This window comes from Apus apus, chromosome 4 (genome assembly GCF_020740795.1).
Source record: "Apus apus isolate bApuApu2 chromosome 4, bApuApu2.pri.cur, whole genome shotgun sequence".
Classification (NCBI taxonomy): domain Eukaryota; kingdom Metazoa; phylum Chordata; class Aves; order Apodiformes; family Apodidae; genus Apus; species Apus apus.
In genome coordinates, this window is record NC_067285.1 from 102662513 (window position 1) to 102678392 (window position 15880).

A 15880-nucleotide genomic window follows, 5' to 3' on the forward strand; every position below is an offset into this window, starting at 1 on the left:
GGGGTGGTGCTGTGACTCGTGGGGAATGACACTCAGCTTGGCCAAGGGCAGGAACTGCCTGCACCAGCCTACAGCCCCATGTGCATTGAGCAAATTCACTGTATAACACATATTTTGTCAGAATCAAGTCTTCTTTTACAAGTAGTAGAAACACTGATATGACGAGTTGTGGTGTATCTTCTTGGAGACGTTCTTCCCTCTCTCTCACCCTGTTGACAGTTTCTGCCGTAGACAGGTGTTTGTGGAATGTCCAGAAACAGCATATGTGACAAACATGTGCTCCTAATAGGGAATATTTAACATGCACAGTTATCAATAACAGCCAAAGGAATCAGGCTGCAATTAAGAGCTGAAATATGTTCTCTTCCAAATGCAGTTTTAACAATCATAATTTACATTTCTGTATTGCTCTGACTAGATTGTACAATATTCCTTTCTTTTGTGTGTGAGTGTGTGGCTGCATGGGTGTATATGCCATTTTTGTATTTTCTTGCTCCTCTTTTTGAAAAGCCACTTTTTCCTTAATAGAAAGGGAAAAATATTCTGGGAATATACACCCTAAAATTAGGATTTATTCGAGGTTTTATGTACAGCTGACTTTGTTAAAAGCTGCCCTGCTGTTCTGTCACATATCAAATTAAAAATTACAATATAAATGGATTAAGTTAATTACTATGCTGCGGAATATGGTAATAAAGCATTCGATTCATGTTAAATCAAATGGGAAAACTGCAGATTTACAAAATATTAACCCACGTTTGATCAAAAATGCTGCTATAGAAGCAAGCACTATGACTTTGGATGGCAATTGATTTCTGGTGCTACCTGCGTAGCTCTCATTAATGCATACGTCGAGATGATTAGCTGTAATGAGGACAGATTAGGGATTAAAAGGGTAAAAATAACAGCCATTATACTTTTTAGATTGAATTATCTGAGGATGAATGCCTGTAGTTCACTCATGCTTGCTTTAGTACATAATGCACCTGGGCTGTTCAGAGCTTTGTTGGAAAAAGGCTGCTAAATCTGGCTGTTAAAACCATGAAAATTTGGTGGGCCTTTTTTTTCCTTCATGATCCTTATTCTTTCTTTTTAAGGATGAGTTGTTTAATGGCCACCTCAACTTTCTAAAGACAAGATCTTACTATAATATTGTATACATTGATAATATTACATATGTTTGACAACTCCAAGTTGTAGCATTCCTGTAATAGAAACTTTAGGTGCCAAGGAAAAGCAGAAAGAAAATATACTTTATTAAGCATCCAATATCAGCATTTAATCATATTGAAGATTTTAGTACTTCTACATCGGTTTATGTAGTTACAAAACAAATGGGCTTTTCTTGTACCTATATATTAAAAACTGAAACCACTCAGGACATAATACAAAGTTATGCATAATTTCAAAGGATAGCAGCGAGTTGGACATGTTCATTAAGAAATACCACAGCTTTTGTTATACACACTGATATAAATCTTCAATCAGTATACAAAATCAAGAAATGTTTTACTGCTGTTGCACAGATAACTGCAAGGTCTATGTTTTGAGGCATACTGGGGGATACCCTTGGATGTGTCTTTCTTACAGAATAAATAAAGTTTATGTCATAAAGTTCATCTTTGTGAAGAAAGAAAGGGTGATAGGGAAATGAATAGAGAGCCAGATAAGTTCTTTCACTTTTCCCTATTAAAAGAAGAGAGGATCCAAGTGTGTGTACTTTGGAAACTAGGATGTAATTGAGCTTAGGAGATCTTCAAGGTCTGGTGCTTCTCGCTAGAGAGCAGTTCTCCGTAAAGACAGAGTAGGACTTTGAATCTTGAATGTGTTTTTTTCTTTAGAGGTAGAGATTGGATATGATCAGATGCTATCCAAACGAGAAGATACTGGAGTCAGTGAGTGGAAGACAATATATACCCAGTGATGGTATATATCATCATGATTATGATCATATTATTGTCATGATGATTATATACGAAGATGATTATACCCAGTGGAAGATGAAGTAGACACCTCTTTACTCATACCACTGATGCACTAGCATCAGAAGAGAAGATTGAGGGGGGACCTCATTGTTCGCTACAGCTACCTGAAAGGCGATTGTAGGGAGGTGAGTGTTGGCATCTTCTCTCAAGTAAATAACAATGTGACTAGAGGAAATGGCCTGAAGTTGTGGCAGGGGGGGGTTAGATTTGATATTAGGAAGAATTTCTATACTGAAAGACTGGTCAGGCACTGAAACAGCCTGTCCAGGGAGGTGGTAAAGTCACCATTCCTGGAGCTATTCAAGAAACATGTAGATGTGGAACTTCAGGGCATGCCCTAGTGGCTGAGGTTGTGGGGGTTTTTGTGGGTGTTTTTTTGGGTGGGATGTGTTTTGGGGTTATTTTTTAGTTTTACGTTGATGGCTGGACTCGGTGATCTCAGAGGTCATTCCCAACCATGAGGATTCTGTGATTTTGCTTATTTTGAAGTATCTTCTTTGCTGAGGCTGAAAGATTAGTTTTTCCACCGTTTCCCTAAATTTCCCCTAGGTTTCTGACCAGTAGCTGCTCTCCTCTAGACTCTAGTCTACATGATTTGCTGCTTTTCAAAGTATGGACTTGGATTTTGAAGTGTGACAGCTGTGGCCTTACAATCCTGAGTAATGAAAGGATTACCTGCTGTGTGTCTTCCATGCCACGATGGCATTTGCCTTTGTCTGAAACAGAATTACATTCTTGATTTATTAGGTTAGAGTCTAATATAACCCCCCATGATCTGCTACCTAGTCAGCTGTTCTTCATCCTGTGTTGGCTTCTTGATCCATCCTGTTATTGACCTATCCTAGATCATAGATTAGCTGTACAAATGTAATACCCTGTATTTGTTCCTATTAAATTCCATCTTGTGAAATCAATGTAATGGCAAAATAAGTGAAGATCTGTAGCAGATCATCTTCGAAAGTGAGGAGTAATTTTGTTTAATCTTTCCTCCAAATACATAACTTTGCCTAATAAATGATAGTAACTTTCTCTATAGTTTTGACTTATTTAACAATTCATAAAGTCCTTCAGAAAAGCAGTTAAGTAGCTCTTGCAGCTAAAGAAACAAAACTATAGAAAATGGCAAATGCATGGGCTGAGGGAATTCAGTCCCAAAAAAGTCAGAGCCTGTTCATGTACAAGGTGCAGCTAAGGTGGCTCACTGAGCTCACTGCTCTATCCTTCTTAAGGGGAATATGGATTTCTTGGCTGCTCTTCTTTGTGGTAGATCCATTTTGCACTTGTGCTATTCTCTTTTTATATGTATCAGTTATAAATCTTCACCATAAATTCAGGTTACTGTCAGGGTTCCCTTTTTCCTGGAGGAAGCACTTCACTCCAGATCTGTGTCTACTGATGACCCGCCTTCTGTTCTTAGCTGATTCCAACCCGAGTTAGGTTATGCTCGTGCTCAGTTTAGAGGTGTTACATGCAACTCTTGGCAGATAAGAAGACAACACTGGGACCCTCATTATGAAAAAAGAGACATTACTAGAGAACAAAGCTGATCAGGCTGGCATTCTCAAGTAACTCCCTTGAATATTGACATGGGGAACTCCAAAGAGGGGATGTGTATCTAGAAACAGTTGCTTTGTAATAGAGCTATGGGGGCTAGAATTTAAAAATAGCTTGTCTCCTTTCATCCTCTGAGGGTGTTTGAGGCTGGAAAGTAAGAGGACAAAGGGATTCTGTGTATGCATGGCTATGAAATGGACTTGCAATAGTAATTAGATTTATTGAGCTTATGCAGCTGCATTAAATGCATTTGCAGAGTACCATCACATTCTTATCTGTGGAAGATTTGCCAGAAGTCTTAAAAGCATTACCTGCATAGTTTCTGTTTGATGTAGTCTCTATGTAACCCTTGGCAGCAATTTTCCCCTTTCAGCAAATAATGAGTCTCAATTACTTGCTATTTGGTGGATACTAGCTTCTAGCTTTACTAAATATTATGGTCTTCACCATTCTGGTTTTGGCTTCTTGGTTTGTCTTTTTTCATCTAAGCAGAGGAAGGAATCCTGTTTCATTGGAGGCAGAGTTTTTAGGTTTGGGGTTTTTTTCAGGTCTCTTCATGGCAAAAGAGCGCCTTATAGGAAAGCAGTACTTTACAGAACTTCTGTTACAACATTTAGGTGATTTTTTTTCCCTTTATGCAGGCCAAGATACCTAACTGGCAGTGCATTTTATGTAATCACGTGTTGTATCTCTACTGTAGATCACATCTATCATGTACATCAAGTAGCTGGCATTTAGACCCCATTGCTTTCTATAGATTCAATTAATAATCACCAGATAATTTCAGTAACTGAAAACAAAAGAGTTGAGAAACTTCCAGAGGGAACCTCCTGTGTTTCAGTTTGTGGCCATTGTCTCCTGGACACCACCAAGAAGAGTCTGCCACCTTTACATCTTTTCATCAGATATTTATAAACATTGGTAAGATCTCCCTGAACCTTCTCTTCTCCAGACTGAACAGCCCATCTCTCTCAGCCTTTCCTCATAGGAGAGATGTTCTAGCTCCTTCATCAACTTTGTGGCCCCCTTTGTTGGACTCTTCTCACATCTGCCCATGTGTCTTGTACTGAGGAGCCCAGAACTGGACATAGCACTCCAGGTGTTGCCTCACCAGTGCTGAGTAGATGGGAAGGATCACCTCCCTCCACCTGCTGGCAAAGCTCCTCCTCATACAGCCCAGGATACCACTGACCACCTTTGGCACAGCAGCACATTGCTGGCTCATGGTCACCACAGCCCTCAGGCCTTACACTGCAAAGCTGCTTCTCAGCTGGATGGCCCCCACTGTGTACTGGTTAGTGGGAGTTATTGGATTCTGGTACTGGTTAGTGTGGTTATTCCTTCCCAAATGCAAAACTTGACTCTTCTTCTGTAATACGTGAGTTTTTAAGTTTTGCTTGTTATTACCGTAATTTGTTTTAATGCTGGCATTTTTATAAATATGTTTAGGTACACTTACCTGATTCATTTAAAATGTACAGATATTTTTCTGTTCAGTGTGAAAATAACCCATGGTATTACAATACTGAATCTTCTTAATCACTGCTGGATGCATACAAAATCTTCAGTGTTGGATTTTATCTCTTCAAAGCCAGAAAACTGTAACTGTATGAGGAGAAATGTAACAGAGAAAGGATTTCTTTAAGATGACATGCATAAATAGAAGAGAATGAAAATAGCAGTGTGTGCCTGTTCTAGATTGCAGGCTTCCTTAGTGTAGGTAAGTGTCTTTGCAGGTGTTTTTTACAGCTTGGAGTATGGGCTATATTTTCTGTTCTGTTGCTCAATCTATCTAGGAAAGTAAGATTAGAAAACTTTTAGACGTGCATGTTAAAAGCTATGTGAAAGGCAAATTATTGCTCATAAAATAGAACGTGAATTCATTCATCTTTTTCACTGTAGAGAGGAATTTGTAAGTGTGAAGATGCATTTGGTGCTTTAACTCAGTATATTAGAAATATTTGGGAAGGAAAGAAAACAAAGGATTGAGAAATTTGGTAATAGCATTGAGGGGTGTGGATTAAAGAGCATCTGTATCACAGATTCAGTAGGCAATAGGTCTTTCTGTATCTTCAGTGGCAATTTGAAGCTTTGAAATCCTGTGCCGGAAGAGAAGCATCTTTGGCCTGGAGAATTTAAAACCACAAAAAAAAAAAAAAAAAGAGTGTTGTGTTTAGCTGCCATTTATGACTTTAAAGTCTGCTCTGGCATCCTGAGGGTAAAATGGACCCTGGTCCAAAATTTGGCTGAAGAACTCTTTTTCTATTCTTACTCTTGTTTCGCATTGTAAATGGTATTAAAAAAAAATATATATATATTAAGAAATAAATTTAAAAATAATTTTTAAAAAAGCATTCTGTGAGTAAGCAAAAACAAGAACATTAATGCAGCACCCTTGACTGGACAACGTTAAGTCTATGATAGTATATACCTGACTTCAGCAATTTGGGGATCTTTATTATCACTATAAGATCTATTTCAGTGAAATAGTTACATCATTATTAGGCACTCCTAGTGAAGCCTATTTATACCTATTTGAGAATGTGCCTTAGACATTTAACTGTGTTGTATACAATGAATGGTTCCTTCCATTGAAGCAGAATGTGTCTTAATAGTGCTAGACTATTCAAGAATAGAGAAGGCATAAAGTTTTTGCTTCTGCACAAAACATTGGCTATTCAAATCATGGTTAAGACTTGTGTTTTTTTTTAAAAGTGGCCTGAAAAAGAAAGGAAAACCTAACTCTCAGTCTTCTTTCAATCATTTTTCCTGCTTTTTTTCTTAGCTATTTGTGTTCAAAGAATTTTCTTCCAATAACTTATTAGAAACACATGAAAACTAAAATGTATTTAAAATGCATATTAAAGACATGTTTTCAAGTTTATGGATGTTTTGTGATATACCCAGATAAAACTAGCAGTTACGTTTCATAAACAGTTACATCAAAAGCACCTTACATTTTCCTTAACCTGAACCAAATGCAGCATCTGCTTTCAACCAATGTTATAAATTACTTTTCTCTGCAATTTCAACTTCTACATAACTACAGTAGAAAAAAATCAACAATGTCTATGTTGCTATCATCTTTTCCTACAACAGCTTTTTCATTACGTCAAGTGTAAGCATTTGGGGAAAGAAATGAAAATGGACAGTTTATGTGATCACACAATTTGCAATAGGTTAAAAATTCAGAATGTGAAAGGATTCTGACTAGTTTTGGTTCCTGAGGTTACAGTGAAATTGTTTGGAAATACTTATAAAATTTTATGTATTTTCATCTCTACATTAAGGAGCACAAAGAATTATTTTACTTGCATAAGATTGTGGAAATTATTAAATATATAAGTATATTGCTGGAACACAGAGTTCTGCTGACTGAAAATGTACAAAAGAACAGTGTGTAAAATAGACAAGATTACCTCAATTCTGAAAAGCTGGTATTTGTTCTAAACTGTTTGAAATTGTAAATTGAAATGGGTATTTGTTCTAAACTGTTTCCTCTGTGTGAGAAAGTTTGTAGTGTTTTTCTCCACCTCCTTCCTTGCGACTTTCTGCTTGACTGATTAGATGCTGTCCTATTCGTTCCTTGTGAAGACTTAAGTCTTGTCATGTAGGAACTCAACAAAGTAACTGAGCACATGGCATGTCAGTGTGTAAAAAGACACTGAAGAGTCAGGTCACTGTTGTGGGACTAGTTTTGAGATACCACAACATTTATACCTTTTGGCTTCCTCAGACATGCCCTCTTTTTCTTCCAGGAAACTTTTCTAGGGGAAATGTGAGGGCTTCTCTCATTGGTCAAGGACTTTTTGCATGCTGTCAAACCGGTAACTGTAACTGGGCTGCAAAAATTCTGGAAACCCCGAGTATGAGAGACTCATACTGCTGGTCTAAGCAGGTGCACAGCACTGCAGGTGGAGTTTGTGAAGTGTTGTACAATTGCTGATCATGTGCAGAGCATCTGAAAAGTGAGTGCACAGCACATCCACCACTTCCAGCAAATGGGAGTCTTACAGAGCATGTGTGCAGATATTTTCTGCTCCAGAAATACAAGCTAGGAAAATAGCAGCTGCACAGCACTTACAGAGGTACATCTACACCTAAAGTCTAAAAAGAGCACTGAATTTGTAGCTGAAGGTGTGAATTTGATCAGTCTAGTCCCACTAATAAATATGCATTTCACATTGTCTACTCTCTGTAGTTTCATCAAAAGGCAAATTTAAATAATTTCAGCTTCTCTGGAACCAAGTAGAATGTTACTTGCATTTATATTGAAACAGATTTTAAGAACCTAACAGTGGATATTTCCCAGTATTCTGCAGTCTGTCCCCACTTTAAAATGACAGTTTGTAAGTGTTTGTACCCTGACAGTTGAGGAAAATCACAGTTTCTATCAACTTCACTTGATTATAATTTTTTTTTCCTCATCTAATCAGTACATAGAGAATGAGGAGTGTTACTGCCACCTGGTGGGCGCCATGTGCATATCCCTTAGCAATTCCAGACAGGATTGTGAAGATGTTGGAATGGCTCAAACTGACGTGAGAACAGAGTAACTATATTTGGCACTATGAGATTAACTAGATTATTGAACTTGCTCTGACAAAAAAGCACTATTAAAGATCCGCAACCTGCCCCCTACACTCATTTTAATGTCAGGTAAAGTCACTGTTAAAGTTAGATTCCACTAAAGTGTCAATCAACAGGATTGGAGTACTGACATGCATAAATAAAATCTGAAAAAAATAGTGGAATATACAGTAGAAAAATTGTATGTAAAATGTTTTGGGAAGCTAAGAGTCAAATGGACAAAGAACAAAGGTTTAAATCTGCATTTCAAATCATCTGAACACTTTCTCTTCATTATTTTATGTAAGTGACAATGAATAATGAGACCTTTGCAATCAATATTTCTGAAATTCTATATGTATTAAATCCATAACACTTTGCTTTCTTTTCACATTTCTGTAAAAGTGCCTGTATTCAAAGCTTTGAAATAAGTGGCTGGTTTTTATAGGCAGGAAGCACTGAGATTTGGAGATAGCAATATTGACAGGAGTATTATTTGGAAGTTTAATAATAGCTAATACGACTCTGTGAAGACTTCCTGACTAAAACACTGAAATCAGCAATATGACAGAATTTGATCTGACATGTATAGGACTAACAGCATATATTTCCTGTCAGATATTTAATTTTCAATGTGACAGGTTTGAAAACTTCATTAAATTCTACACAATCCCTATTACAGAATCCTTTACATTAAACATGCCTGAAGCTGCTATGTAGCAACTGAATTTTTTAGACAGCAATTTATACACAATATTTTGTGGATGGAGAACATGTCAACGTTTGCTGCTGTGTAACAGATGGAATCCTGGAAAGGACTGTGGTTAGTTTATAGAATTAAGTTCTGTGGTATCCTTTGCAAATTATTAATGCTTTGTATTTCAAGCCATGTGAACTTGTCTGACTGACAAAGAAAATGCCATTTCTATTCATCCAAAGTGGCGAGAGATTATTTCCTTCTGAAATGTGGGACAACGCTTATAGCTTGAATTCAGGGATTGAATTAACCCATTCCAGAGCTAAATTCCCTTTAACCATTACATTCCAGATTTAACACTGCCAACCATATGCAATTTTCTTTGCTAACTTAATTGCTATAATGATGTGCTCCACTTTCTGCTTTTTTCTTGCAATTTGAGAGGAACTGAACAGAAAAATCTTTGCTTTAGAGCTTCTATTTTTATTTTTTTTAATACATTCAAATTCTTCTGCAAAAGAGAGGGAAACATTAACTCTGATACATTTGGGTGACAAAAATGTATGTAATATATTGTATGTATGTATGTATGTAACATATTGAGGTTAATTCAAAACTATATTTGGGTCAGGGTTTGGAGAATCTCTACACTTTACAGCAGTCCTTGAAGAAATTCTTGCATCACCGCCTTCTCTTTTGTGTCTCTCATAAAAGTCCAGAACAAGGTTATACTTTGGGAATGCTGGCACTTACCTGAATCACACATGGGGGTTTTGATAAAGAAAAATCTAAACAAAATTAAATAGAAATCATGAAAGGTTTTTTAATTATTTATTCCCTCAAAATGGCTGAAGGAATGTTTTTTTTGTTTATGGTTTCCTGTTTGTGTTTTGCATCCATAAAGCAGCCTGTCACATAGTCAAACAGATGGTACCCTTGTCCCTTACCCAGGTATCTGTATGGATGCATACAATACTCTCCAGGCATTACCTTGGACGACACAAAATTATTTCATTCATTCACACTAGAGGTCACTGTGAGCAAAAGATTATCCCTGAGTTGAAAGGAAAGAACACTAATGCATCGATTCACAAAAGGAAATGTATAGCCTACTTTGCAACTTAGAAGGTTGATGCACACTCCTCTGTGTTAGCTGTGTTGTTGAAGGGGGACATGGTAGAAAATGTAGAGTAAGAAGTTACTTCTACCAAGAAATCTGCAGTGTTTAAATATGTCAATTTTGATTTTAGGCAAAATTTTGTCTATGAAACACCAAATTGATTCAAGATAAGAGCTCCAGACTTTGTTGGCACTTGTTGCTGGGGTTTTTTTGTGTATAAACATAGAATCATAGAATCACAGAATGCCAAGCTAGAAGGCACCTCAAAGATCATCTGGTTCAACCTTTCTAGGTACTACGATAGTTGATATGACATGGCTCAGCACCTTGTCAAGCTGAGACTAACAACTGTCCAGTGTGGGGGAATCTAGTATTTCCCTTTCTGCAGTGGGGCATCAAAACTGAACACAGTACTCCAGATGTGGTCTGACAAATGCCCAGTAGAGCAGGATGATGATTTCTTTATCTCTGCTGGTGATGTCCTTGTTCGGAGTTTCAGACTCACCCCATATCCTGGTGTCAGCAGTGAACTTCATCAGGGTGCTCTTGATCCCAACATCCAGGTCACTTGTGAAGATACTAAATAGCACTGGGCCTAGGATCAGTCCCTGGGGGACCCCACTTTGACAGGTTGCCAGTTTGAGGAGGAACTATTTACCATCACCCTCTGAGTACGGTCTGTCAGCCAGTTCCCCACACACCACATAGACCACTCGTCAAGGCTGTAACGAGTCTGTTTATCCAGGAGGAGGCCATGGAAGATAGTATCAAAAGCCTTGGAAAAGTCCAGGTAGATGATGTCCAGTGCTAGCCCTGCATCAACAGAGCAGGTGACTTTGTCATAGAAGATGATCAGGTTCGTCAAGCACAATCTGCCTGGTAAATCCATGTTGGCTTTTCCCAATCAGGTGCTTCAATTGATTTATGACAGTCCCCAGGAGGATTTGCTCCATGACTTTCCCAGGGACTGAAGTGAGGCTGATAGGTCTATAATCAGCTGGGTCCTCCTTTTAATCCTTCTTATAGATAGGGGTGACATTAGCCCTGTTTTCTCCTAACTATAGGAAAAAAGACCAAGTACAACTTTGATTCAGATACAGCTTCAGGCACATGGATTAGCAATGAAAGCAGTAGCTTGTCTCAGAGTAAAATTCTGAAAATATCAAGAGCATTCCAGGAAGTGAAAGATGAGCACACTCCCTTTACCTGGTCCAGGGAATGCATTTAAACCTGGACTTAACTCTCAATAGTTGTGTGAATCTGCTTGTATCTGTGCCTGTTTTAAAAATCTTTTCTTCCCTCACTGTGTATGTCCATGATTAGAGAAGACAGCTGAGAAATAAGTGCAACCCAAACATCTGATGCCACGTAAGTCACTTACAGTGTAGGAATTAATGAAAAGGAAAATGTTGACCCTTTCCTCACACCTGAGTTCATGGGAGAATTACATTGCTGCTTTTTTATAGAAAGCAATGATGACCAATACTGTATGTGTACTGCCATCCACAGAGTATGTGACATTTGGGGAGTGGAATAAAGAGAGGGTAAAACAGGAGTGGACAGCGAAAGATGCTCACATTACCCTATATAGTGCAGGAAAATAGGTACTTGCACAAAACCTACTCCAACTCTGAGAGGAGAAAGGTGTATTTAATATACAGATTTGGGAAGAAGACATCATTGCCAATCTTCACAAAACTCCTCAATACCTTTTTTTTGACCTGGTTTTTGTGCCCACCTTCTTGTGTTTTTCTTCCCATTCCCTCCCACCCTTGCCTTTCATTAATTCTTTCTCCCATATGTCCATCCCAAATGGCATTTTAATCTTAGTTGCTGACATTATATTGATGACTCTTCAGATTCTATGTCTATCATCTCAGTACACTTAATGTCTTAGGCTCCTTCTGACAGAAATTACCTGCTGCTTTAGATTTACACACTGTCTTCAAAAAAAATAATAAAAAGAGCTGTTTTTCAGCTGTTTTTCAGTCTAATGCAACAATAGTAGCCAGCTGCTCATGAGGTATGCTGGGGCTTTTATTACACTAATTTTATGCTGATGTAATGCTTCCATCAATTAAATTATACTGTTAAAATGGGTGTGACAGAGTAAACAACAAAACCTATTATTTTGAAATAACAGCTGTTGTCTTAATTAGTAAGGTGGGGCAAAATAAGATATGATTTTTGAGATGCCTTTTTAGTACAGGATATTTAGCATCACCCAGATCTTTTCATTTCCATAATATACTTCCTTTCCTAACTCCTGAAGATGCACATGACATTTCTCTATGAATTTTCCAACTCTTCTTACACTTAAAACAAGAGCACTGCTGCTAATATTTTTGCAACGATTAACATATTCCGGGAACATCCAGAGTAATTACATCAGATCTGTTTCTGACAGTACCATGGACCTCTTATTCAGAGGTGTTGTGACAAACACACAGCTGAAGTCTATTCATTGGAACTATTCATACTCCATGCAGGTCCATTTTCTTAGATGATTACGTCTTTCTCCCTTCATTTTAGGAACAGTCTGATGAAATAGGTTTTCCTCTGAACTGCTGAGAAACTATTTGTGTGCCAGCAATGCTACAAATGTGATTTCAGTAATAGGATAGGTAAATCAGTTTGAATTGACTGATTTAATAAAAAAAAAATAATAATTGTATTTAAATGTTGCTTAGCGCGATCTTGTCTTTTGCTATTTCAAATTAAATTTTCTAGAGACAGACTTTTCTTAAACATTTCAATACTACATGCTTGCCTAGATGTTAAAATACAAATTTCACAACAGAATATGAAAATGTCAGTTTTTATCACATGCAGTTTAACAGAGGTTCAAGTGTATTTCTATAACTCATTAGTGATTATATGGAAAAGCAGTTAATTTCAACCTGTATCTCAGTACTGCACCTAAGATGTTCCAGTAATCTACTATTACATTTTATCATATCAATGTATACGGAAATCAGCTGAAGTCAACAAACATCACTCTGTAAACTTGAAAATATTTGTAGAAGGATTATTGATCCAGATACCTGGAGGGAAGGTGCAAAGAGGACAGAGGCAGGTTCTCTCCACTGCTACCCAGTGACAGGACCAGAGGCAATGGGCACAAACTGAATACACCAGACTCCATCTGAACATCAGGAAAAGCTGTTTTACTGTGAGAGTGACCAAGCACTGGCACACGTTGCCCAGAGAGGCTGTGGAGCTTCCATCCTTGGAGGCACTCAAAAGCTGTCTAGATATGGTCATGGGCAACCAGCTGTAGGTGGCCCTGCAGGAGCAGGAAGGTTGGAACAGGTGAAATCCAGAGGTCCCTTCCACTCTCAACCATTCTATTGATTCTATGAGTGTCTTAGTCTGAGCCAGAACAAAGCTAAATTCCCTTTTACTGATTTTTTGTTTTCCTTCAGTAAGCTTTCTTTTAACTAGCAGTAAGTGTTCCAGCTAGGACTGATAACACTGAAATGTTTATGTTATTGCCGAGACTCCAAGGTCACACTTTCACTCTGCTGGCTCAGACACTATGGGGAGATCTATGACCCCTCCGTAGGAGGCTGAGTTAGACAGACAGCAAAACTGGCCAGAGATATTCCATTCCATATATCTACGTAAGCTCAGAGGAAGGTCAGAGATCACAGAAGACAACTTCCTTCCTGCTTCTCCTTCCCTTCTCTTCCATCCATGGCCGGCTTCCAGGGAGGACTCCATCCATCCATCACCATCGACCCCCAGGCTCGAACTCTCCTGACCCTCATCACTCTGTGCTTTCTCCAGCAGCTCCAGGACTTTTCAGGACTGTTCGCAGCTCAGGAGATGCTGTGGGAATTGCTGGGGGTGGGAGAAGGTAATAGGGGTTTGCACATTCCTGAACACATTTGTATATCATTGTACATATTTTCTTTTATCATTATTGTTTAATTAAAGTTGTATAGTTTAGTTTTCAATCCAGAGAGCCTCTCTCTCATTCTCTTCCTCCTTCCCTACCTGGGTGGGAGGGGATCAAGAGTTTTGTTGTCCCTGGTTCAGTTGTCTAAGTCAAACTGTGACAATGAGTCATAGTATATAACTGAAATTTAACAAGCTGTTGAAGATTTTACAGTACTTCCATGTTTCTTCTCTGTAGCTGTAACAATAGGTAATTGTGATAATTCCAAATGGGTACTAATCATTTGTGATAAAGTAAGACAAAGTTATATTAGTTAAGTTGATAATGGAAGCTGCCATCATGTGTGAGCTTGTTTCACTCTCTGTAATGCTTTATGTATTTCTAGAAGGTGTACATTAGTAAATAAGGTTTGTGTGAGAATTAATTTACTGCAAAGGTTTATTTAGCCTCTTCTTAAGTTAGGACTTGATCAAGTTCAGCAACCACAGAATATATTTTACAGAGTCTCACTGCTAAGCACATTTCAGTCCATTTGGCCTTTTTAACCTTGAACTGTGCTCCTCTGGAATGGCTTATGCCATGTGTGCCTTGTGTTGGAAAGGAGCAGGCACAAGCAACAGGGGAGGCTTCATTTTACGCTCCCTTTTTAGTTACTTTTCCAGCTACCACCCTCACTTCCACCTGTTCCCTAAGCAAGCTACATCCGCTACACACACCCACTAAATATCAAATCAATTGTGTAGAACAGTATCTTGAAGCAAATGTGAATAGCAGGGGGAGCAGATTGCAGCAGAAGTTGGTTATATCTGAGTTAAGTCATACTGTCAGCCAAAGAAACAGCTAAACAGATAACACAAGGCAGGCATTGTATGTTCTTGATACCACATTAGACTCAAGAGCGCAAATGATCTTAAAAATAACTTGTGTTTTCCTAAATTTTATTTTAATTTGAAGTAAACAGAAGCCAAACTTCATGGTTTTTAAAACTTACTTTAGGTAAAAGGAAAAAAAAAAATCTTATGACTTCCAAGGCAAGGAAATAGTAAGGATGCTGGGGACCACATCTTTGTTTGAGGATTAAGAAAAACAACATGTAGTGACATCAACAAGTAGGATCTAACTGACATTTTAAAAATTAAACATATCGTAGCTCCCCATGATCTGCTGCAAACCTGAAACTTGCGAAAATCAACCTAAGTGTCTAAATCACCCACATGAATGGCTGAAGTTTAAATTTAATCTCCTATTTTGAGTTTGTGAGTTTGGGTTTGCTTTTAATTAGCAACTCTTCAGAGGACTGTGTGGGGCCCTTGACTGATTCATTTTAAAGTAGCTCAAAAATAAAAAATAATTTATAATTTCTAAAAAGGAACGAGTTTACTACCACTTGCAGATAAGTTCACAGCTCACTACCAGCCCGGGAGCTTTCCATGCATGGGACAGAAGTACAGGTGTAGGTAGTAGTTATTTTGGAATAACTACTTACCTTTAGGAATGTTACATCCTAGTAACACTCGGTTGCCACCCTGTTCCCCCTCCGCCTCACTGATTTCGCTCTCTACGGAGGAGCACCGGCTCTGGGGAAACGTGCCCTTCCCAGCCCCGGGGGACCGGTCCTGCCCACCCGGGCGGACGGGGCACCCGCCCCCGCCCGCCTCCGCGCCGCGGGCGCTTAGCAGCGCCGGCCCGAGCCCCTCCTCCGCTGCCCAGAAGGACAAGTGAAGGGCCCTACTCGAGGGGAAGGGCTCTACCCGCCCCTCGGACCACCAGGGCCGAAGCCGGGGGAGGCTGCCAGGTGCCCCCCGACACTGGCTGCTGCTGGCGGCGGCCGCCCCCTCAGCCCCGGCCGCTTCTGGGCCGCCCCCTCCTGACGGCCGCCCCCAGGACCCTCTCCTGAGGCCGGGCACCGCCTCCGCTCCCCCGCGCTGCCATTTTGGAGCTGCCCAAGCCCGCCCAGGCCGCCTCCGTCAAGACACCCCGGGCTCGTCCCCCACCGGCGGGCAACCCCCCGCCAGCCCCGCTGCCGCGGCGCGGGCACTGGCCGCACAGGACAC

At 39.3% G+C, this 15880-nt stretch overlaps 1 long non-coding RNA gene across 1 annotated transcript; it reads right to left on the reverse strand.

Annotated features, from left to right (window-relative positions):
* Positions 1–9622: 9622 nt before the first annotated feature.
* LOC127384744 (uncharacterized) lies at positions 9623–15649 on the reverse strand. Its single transcript, XR_007889486.1, has 2 exons — positions 15313–15649; positions 9623–13768 (listed from the first exon to the last, which is right to left on the reverse strand). It is a non-coding gene; the product is annotated as an uncharacterized LOC127384744 (long non-coding RNA).
* Positions 15650–15880: the final 231 nt, after the last annotated feature.